This window comes from Sceloporus occidentalis, unplaced genomic scaffold, assembly GCF_023333645.1.
Source record: "Sceloporus occidentalis isolate IW3139 unplaced genomic scaffold, rSceOcc1.0.p SCAF_100, whole genome shotgun sequence".
NCBI classification, from domain to species: Eukaryota; Metazoa; Chordata; class Lepidosauria; order Squamata; family Phrynosomatidae; genus Sceloporus; species Sceloporus occidentalis.
The window spans coordinates 805,253-814,577 of record NW_028317080.1 but is presented as its reverse complement, the minus strand read 5'-3'; positions in this window follow the sequence as shown (position 1 = coordinate 814,577).

The following is a 9,325-nucleotide window of genomic DNA, read 5'->3' as shown; positions in this document are numbered from 1 at the left end:
TCCTGTCATGAGGTCTGTGAGTGTGAGCAAGGTGGAGGCCACCATAGGAGTGAGCAGCGGGCGCGGCAGTGTTAGAAGAGGTTAGCCAGATTTCAGTGAGAGTGAGAAGTTGCAGGGAACTAGACGTGAAGTGGTCATGTATGGCTGTTAGTTTGTTACTCACAGAATGTGTGTTCCAGAGAGGAGCGGTAAAAGGAGGGCAAGAGGAGTAGCAGGGTATATGGATATGGATTGAGATTTCTGGAACCTTGAGTGGCTGAAGCAAGGGGAGGGTGAAATAAGGGAGACCCAAGATTTGAGGAGATATCTCCAGCTGCTAAAAGTAGAAGAATGGAGTGCAAGAGAAGGTGGGAATATTATTATTATCTTTTATTTATTTAGCGCCAACAATTTACGCAGCGTTTAATACAATACATATACTCAAATCTCGTTTTGTCATACCCCTTGAAAAGTCTCTCCTTATTGACTGATCCCTGCTGCACTCAGACTTCTCATTGAGGCTGCCAGGCAATCTGGGACATGTGGTCACTGAAGTGGGGGAGAAGGTGAAGTTGAAAACTGCCTGGGAGGAAAGAAGGGGTGGTGCTGGTTGCTGGAAATAGATAAAAGATCGATTGGCAACACAGGAAATTGAGAATGGCAACAAGAGGATTGTGGACATGGTACTTGGAGAATGATAGCAATGGGGTGAAATGGTACTGAAACAAACATAATAAACAAATATGGCAGCAGTGGATATATATGTATTATGATTAAAGAGAACATTTATTTAAAAACACTTTAAAGATGCTTATTATATATAGTTCAGTGGCATTCATTTAATAATATCCTCTGTTGTATGCACTGATTTGAAACAGAGTTTTAAGAAGATCCAAAATAATCAGGATAGGTCAGTCATGGACATGGATATTACTGAAAGAGACACTACAGACATCATATGCACTTTAATGCAAGTGATAACTGAGGGTCCTCTTCAAGTCAAAATGTTTTCTTCACAAATACATAGTGGGACCCATAGGAATATCCACCTCTGAATCTGCACTCTCTTTGCTTCTTGGCTTGAAATTGATGTGTACAACAAAACAAGTGCACAGTATTCTTATCGCCTGCTAGCTCAAGCGCTGGCTTGGATGGGATTTCCAGGAGTACAAAGAGATCCCCATGTGCACAAATGCTTTTATTGATTTTCTGACGATGATTGCTTGCTTCAGCCAGGGTCACATAACTTGGACTACTGGACCCTGTGGTGGTTAAGAGAGAGGGAAGAGTGTGTAAGTGGCTGTGTGTATGTATGTATGTATTTATAAGTGTATGGTGTTAGTTTAAATATGTGTGTTAGTTTTTGATGTGTTATGCATGGTGCTAGATTGTCGGGGGTGAGCCTATGGTAAGTGGTGCAAGAAAGAGAGGGAGATAGCATATGTTTGGTGTTTGAGCGAGTTTGTGTGTTAGTACGTGTTTGTGTTTTAGTTACCCGGGGAGGTGGTGGGGTTGGAGAAGTACTGCATCCAGGTGCCGCTAAGCCTAGGTTCATCCCTCATAGTATGCATTCTAAAATCTACCCTTACTTAAGTGTAGGTCTTCACAACATGTATAACTGAGACATAATGTGCTTCCTATAGGTATTTTTTTTTATCAGTATAAAAAAGGCTTGTGGTCCTTAAATTTGGCTTTCTGTTAATTGCATGTTCTTAGCCAAGCCAAAAGAAAACTAAGACAAACACAAAAAAGCAATGGAAAGACAGACACAACCTGATTGGTGGATAAGAATGCTTCTAGACACTGCCCTAAATAGCTAAAATGCCTCCCATTGATGTTCATAGGAGAAAGTAGGCATGTCTTCCATTCGCTGCTGCAGCTGAACCCTTAGTTAATGAATGGTCCAATTTACTGTTTATGATGCAGGGTGTGAGGATAGTGCAAATTAAATATGTATAGTTCAGGTCACATAATAAACCTGGTGTATGTGTGTGTGTATGTGTGTGTATATATATATATATATATATATATATATATATATATATATATATATATATATATATATATATATATATATATATATATATATATATATATATATATATATATATATATATATATACTGTGTTTGTGTGTATATATATATATATATATATATATTATACATATATAATTTAAACATAAATTAACATAAATGCATCTAAGATCTGAGATGTTAATACCTAAAAATGTTTATCAAATATTTTGCAAACAAAAAAAAGTTTAGCAGCTTTTTCAATCCTCAAGAAGAAAGGTTGTAAACTACATTATACAGCAATGTAAGACTGATCAGGAGCGGTGTTACATTGTACTTTTTGTAAATCTGCTTTCTACAAACTATTAGTTCACACTACAGGCCTTTACAGGGTGGTGTCACCATGAATCACATTGAGGGGAACATGCAGAAAAATAGGGGGGGGCATTTATAACCCCGCAACAGCGCACATTGTGTGAGATCATTAAGGCATGCACCGAGCCTGTGAACGTGTACAGATAAACTAAGAAAGTGTAAAATCCTACACTGCCTAATATGAGATCTGGCTTGTATTTCAAAAAACCTGCTCATAAAATGAATCTGTTTGCAGAGAAGAACTATTAATAGGCCTCAAATTGTCCAAAAAAAAAAAAAAAGGCTAAAGCTGTGCACGCTAGCCTTGCCTCTTATCTCACCCCCTAAAACAAATCTGTCCCTCTTGGTCATTTAAAATGCTGGGTAGTAGGTTTTTTTTCAGTTTCAAATTCTATATAAAAAAAAAAATAATATAGATACATATTTTTCTAGAAAAAAAAAATTCTGTACAGGCTTTACTTCAATGAATGCTGGCAGGGATTAGGAATGTGCCGTATGCGCCATGGAAAGCATTGAACCTTCTCATATTGTTTTTCATTGTTAGGTAGAGTTTAAAAAAAAAATGGATGTAAAAGAAGCTCAAAACTAGCTTTTGTATTTTGCTCATTTTCTTTTCTAATTCCTTTATATATATATATTCAGCTAGCAACAGACTCCAGTGTGTAGGGTGCATCTGCGCAAGCCTCAGTTCCATTATAGAAGTGAAAATAATAGTATTAAAAGCTGGCTTTGGATGCCCTTATCCTATGACACCTGCTCGCTCCCTGAGGTTGAGCCTCAAGGATTGTGTGGGTGCCGGTGAATGAACACAATAGCAGATATCTGAATGCACAGAACGAAAGGCTGTGGCAAACAGGAAGCAGGTCAAAGGTTGGGATTGCAGGGAAACAAGCAAAGCTTGGAGAACAAGCTGAGCTCACAAAAGTGAAGAAGTAACTTTGCATGTGCCATGTTCTCGTCACTAGAGCACCAGAACACGTGAGGCAATTATCTTTATTAGACTTGCACATTCATTTTAGTACAAATGCGTTTTCCGTACAAGGAATGAATGAATGCAACGTTCGACGAAAGAAAACGAATGTGCGTAATACGAGGAAGAGGACCTCGATTCAACTTCTTCTACGCGTTTATTTCTTGTTTCCATGGCAACCTGGACGGACGAATGGGATTTCTGGAAATGTTGTATTTGGTCAAATTTTTTACCACGAACACAAACTTTCTGCCAATGCCCAAGTCTAGCCTTTAGTGTGTTTATGCATTTTTAACACATTTTAATGCCAAGCACATGAGACATGCGTGCTGCACTTGTGTCGCCCTTCTTCTATGTCTACCTTGTTAATGCATTGTCCTCCAGGGGAAATGCCACCATCTTGTGGCATATTGATATTGTCTGCAGGGTACTAGCAATGCTTATTAAAGCAAGGCTTTTGTTACTGTATTTGCTAGATTATAAGAGTAACCTGATTATAAGATGACCCCCAAAATTTGAAAATTTAGAAAAAAAGAAAAAGCCTATAGGAGAAAAGTTTTACTAGTAAATATTAATTCACATGTAAACTATTTTTTCATATTTAATATGCGCAATGTGCGTAGACAACCTCTGCTGCTACCTGGCACTTCTGCCGGGGCTTCTATGGTGGAGCACCGGAAGGTCATGTCACACCAGCACTCCGTCATAGAAGCACCAGCGGAAGTGCCTAGTAGTAGTGGAGGTTGTCTGCACTGCGCAGACATTCACCAGCTGCCAGAGAGGAGGATCCAGCGGGGGATCTTGATCTTAGTCTTATAGTCAGACCTCTATTTGAGGTCTGATTATAAGACAACCTCGAGTACAAGACGAGAGATATTTTTCAGAGCATTTGCTTTGAAAAAACTTCGTCTTATGTTCGAGCTAATGTGGTACTTGAAGCAGAAGATCAGGAAAATTCACATAAAGTTTTGTATGGTTGTTGTTAGTTTGTCGTTTTCCGATTGTAATTTACATGCAGCACATCCTAGTGTTCATTAACAATTGCGTGTCACCTATTTGAGCCAGACTTCAGACGCTAAGGGACAATACTAGCCTGAGCTAATGTCAGATGTACCGTAAAGACGCAATATGCTACGCTTTCGACAATACATGGCTTGCACCCTTGTTGCATCCTACATAATGCAATCCATGCCATATTATCATCTCCAAGATGTTTCTAGGTCCTTTGAACCAGCTTCTTAATTAGCGGAGGATCATGAGTGCGTACTTGTATAAAATATTTTATACACGACCTACTTATGCAACTTTGTGCGACAAATATTACATACCTATGCCGTACAACTATAGGGAAATAACAAAATGATAGAATGGGGGAGTCCCTCTTTAAATTGTATAGTGCTATGTTTTTTGTAGAGGGGGCCAGCCAGTGCTGCTTTGGTTTGTACTCTTCATGACCTGAAGCCGAGCCTGGCCAGATTGGGCTCGACTCAATGAGAGGATTGCCCAGCCATAGTATATTGTTGGTGCTGCATAGGATTCCGTTAGGATCTATGGTGATAAGACAACTTTTCAAACTTTGCACGACTAGCGTAATGTTTTATACATAACCACCATTGAATCTGGCATTGAAGGCGAGGGAGGTGCAACACAATGAAACAACAACAAACCATCTCCATGCACCCATAGATATCAAGATAAAACATTTTAAGCACCAGCAATATACCGTATTTGCTCGATTATAAGACGACCCTGATTATAAGACGACCCCCCAAAATCTGAATATTAACTTAGGAAAAAAAGAAAAAGCCTGAATATAAGACGACCCTAAAGGAAAAAAGTTTTACCAGTAAATGTTAATTCATGTAAACTATTTTTTTTAATAAAAGCTATGATTGAGAAAAATATTTTTTTTGTTTTTATTTCTTGTATTTTCCAACCTGTCCCCCAGTTACGCACATCTGCCCCCAGGCTTGCCACTCCAATATGGCACTGTGGCCCATGATATGCCTTTTAACCCTCTATATGCCACTGTGCCCCATGGTATGCCTTTTGACCCCCTATGTGCCACTCTGCCTCCAGAAATGCCTTATACCCCTATATGCCACTCTGCCTCCAGAAATGCCTTATACCCCTATATCCCATTCTGGCATTTAGGGGGTTAAAATGCATATTATGGGGCAGAGTGGCATATAGGGAGGTATAAGGCATTTCAGGAGGCAGAGTGGCATTAAGGGAGTTAAAAGGCATTGTATAGAGCACTCTGCCTCCAGAAATGCCTTATACCCCTATATGCCACTCTGGCATTTAGGGGGTTAAAATGCATATTATGGGGCAGAGTGGCATATAGGTGTATAAGGCATTTCAGGAGGCAGAGTGCTCTATTAAATGCCCCCTTAACGCCACTCCAGAAATGCCCTATGCCCCCATTTAACACACACACACACACACACACACCCTATACCCCCATTTAACTAACACACACACACACACACACTCTCCCCTCCCCTCCCCTCTCAGCCCTCTCTTACCGGTGCTTCCAGCCGGGGCAGCGGGTTGACGTCGCCTTCTGCTGCAGCCGGAAGGAGGTGGAGTTGGCAGCGGGGGTTTGTCTGCGTCCGTCGCGTATACTTTCCCCGGCTGTCAGAGATCAGAGTTCCCCGCACCGGTGCGGGGAACTCTGATCTCTGACAGTCGGGGAAGGTTTGCGCGACGGACGCAGACAACCCCCGCTGCTAGCCACACCTCCTTCCGGCTGCAGCGGACGTTGTCTACGCGGATCGCGTAGACGTCAACCCGCTGCCCCGGCAATACAGCAGGAAGCACCGGTAAGTGTGTGTATGATGGGGGGGGGGGGTGAGACAGGAGGATCCAGGTCCCCTGCAGCGGTGCGGGGGATCTGGATCTTAGTCTCCTAATCAGACTCTATTTGAGGTCTGATTAGAAGACGACCCCGATTAGAAGACGAGGGGTATTTTTCAGAGCATTTGCTCTGAAAAAAACCTCGTCTTATAATCGAGCAAATACGGTAATAAACAGTGATGTATCTGGGACAACTAAGCCTAGGAGGTACAAATCCTTGGGGGGGGGGGGTGCAGATCGTCTTTTAGGCGATCAAGTCCCCCAGTGTCTTGCTGCACAATAGGCCGGTTATAAGGGACATCTATGATTTCCCCAACCTGCCTATTTGCACTATGGAGGCTGTGCTGGCTTAGGCAGTGCTGTTTCTTAAAGGTGCGGAGCGCCATCATTGTACCTGGACGCTGACTATGGAGGAGAAGGTTCTCTAGGGCAGCCTCAAATGTAAATACATCACTGATAATAAGGAAAATGAATGTGGCCATGTTGCTGGAAGAGACGATGGAGTGTTTAGTAGAAGGTGATACGTTCAATCCTTTCAAGATGCTGAGTCACATTAGCTTTTGAGACCTCAGAGATCTCTACTTATGGATTTAAAGGCACCAGCAGTCAAAATTTAGGAGCCATTGGGGACTCGGGTTCATACATGAATCTTTTAAAATTATTACGGTATCTAAAGTACTGTGATGATAAGTTGAATTATTATGAAAAAAATGTACAGAATACAAGCAGTGCTTGGTAAAATCATTTACTTAAGCATGCATTTGCCTTGTTATTGTGCGTATAGGCAAGAACCAAACAAGTCCAGCTGACTAAACCATGAATCAAAAAACACATCCCCGCACCAAAATCGGGGCCTTGTGACTCACAAGGAGAAATCCGTCTTTGATTGAAAGTTATATTTTATATGAGTAGCTCACAGCATACAAGCAGTACCAGTCAGTATTCAGAAGATGTGTACGTTGAGTGTGCGACGATCTACTGTTACAGTATGATGGGCTGCCTGCATCTTTCAACATACAGGTTATGTGTGCGTATTGGTGACATAACAAAGGAGGGGGCAGATGAGTGAGAGATGAGGATTTTAAAGTGAAATAGTTGGTAGAAACACAACTCAGTTTCCAAATTTTATATTCTCACTCACCATAAACTGATTTGGGGATTTTTAGAATGTAAAAATGATTATTCATTCTGGAAGTTACTTACTCATTTTGAGTACTTTAAAGGGAAATTCCTGTAGAAAAAAATTATATATATATAAAGAAATGTAATTTAGCATTGAAGAAAACCTGGTTACATAGTTATATAGGCTGAAAAAAGACATGCGTCCATCAAGTTCAGCCTTTCCTATATCTGTTAATTTGTTGCTGTTGATCCAAAAGAAGGCAAAAAAAACCCCCCAGTTTGGCACTAACCAGGGAAAAAATTCCTTCTTGACCCCAAAATGGCAGTCAGATTTCTCCTCGGATCAATGAGCTGTTTCCGCATAATTAAAGATTATATCCCTTAATATTATGTTTTTCCAAGTATTCATCCAGTTGCTGTTTAAATGCCTGTACAGACTCCGATAAAACTACCTCTGCAGGCAGAGAATTCCACGTCCTTACTGTAAAAAACCCTTTCCTCTGGCTTAGACTAAATCTCCTTTCTTCCAGACTAAACGCGTGACCACGTGTCCTATGCATAGTCCTGTTTATGAATAGATTTCCACACAATGGTTTGTATTGGCCCCGAATATATATAATTCTATCATATCATTCGTTTTGTTTTTATAAATGTCCTTTATCTGAAAGGATGTTGGAGGCTGTCATTATAGACCATTGTGATATTTCAGGTTAGTTTACCTGCCTGCCTTAACATAACATCGCAAGAGTAGGAAGGTTAGGTAGAAGGGTTGAACTTGATGAACTTAGTTCATAAGGTTGAAAAAAGACCTATGTAACATTCAATTGACGGTTTATGGCAATGCTAATGAAGTCCTGCATATTCAGTGAAGTACTTTCCTCCATAGACTCGCATTGGTCAGTGTTCTAGTTGACCAAGACTGAGCACAGCATAGCACAGGCAGTATGATAAGGAGTCAGGGTGTTTTTCTAGTGGATTTGCCTAAGATAACACAGCTAGAAAACCTACACATGACTAATATTCTAAAGCTAGCATGTAAAAACAAGAATTGTTTTAAAAGAACAATATACCTAAACAGTCACATATACACATACACACTCGCTCCAACACACTTAAACATACGCCATCATCTCACCTCATCCCCTCACACATTCACCTAGCCTGAAGCTCTTGGTTATCGGTGCTCTCACACAGGGCATGTGGCCACGCTTTTCCAACGGGGTCACATGACACGTTATGTCACCCCACTGTGCCCTGTGGGCCCTGTTGAAAGAATTCTGGACTAGCCCTGGTAGCAATAACCCTCTTGAGTAGCCCGCTCTTGGACTGTACCATTAATTAAATTTTTAAGATTTGTAAGGAGAGTTTTCAGGAAGAAGTCCCAGATAATGCATAATATATATATATATATTTATTTATATAGCACCAATAATACGCTGGTTAACAAAAATGAGCAGTCACTGCGAATAAAGCGGCACATCCTAAAGTAAACTATAAATGTAAAGGTTTAATGCGTATTAAAGGCGCAGCGTCATTTGACGTGTACGTGATGTTCTTTGTCACCCTTAAGTTATCTTTCTACAGCTTTACGGTCCCTTTGTGTAAAATAGGATGTATGTCTGGATAGTTGGAACACTTTTTTCCAGAAAGGTGTGTTATCCGTGCTGTGCCGACCCATTTTGGCAGCAGGAGTTATTGACCTTGAGCCGTCACCTCACATGAGTCAGAATGACTCTAGATTATTTTGACATGTTTGGATAACCTGATGCCTTAATGACTGCCGTGCTTTGTGGGAGGCCATTCTCTTAAGAGCCGTTTCTTGACATTTTCTAGTTAGATCAGTAGTTAAAGGCAGTGTTTCCCGGAGTGACGTTGGATCTGTCTCCGAATTACTTGGGGAACGTGGCCCTAACGCGACCGAGGCTGTTAATTTTGGGAGTGCGTAGCATGTTTTTTTCCCCTTATGGTATATGAAGCAGTGATGGTTGCTCCGTGACACGGAGTCA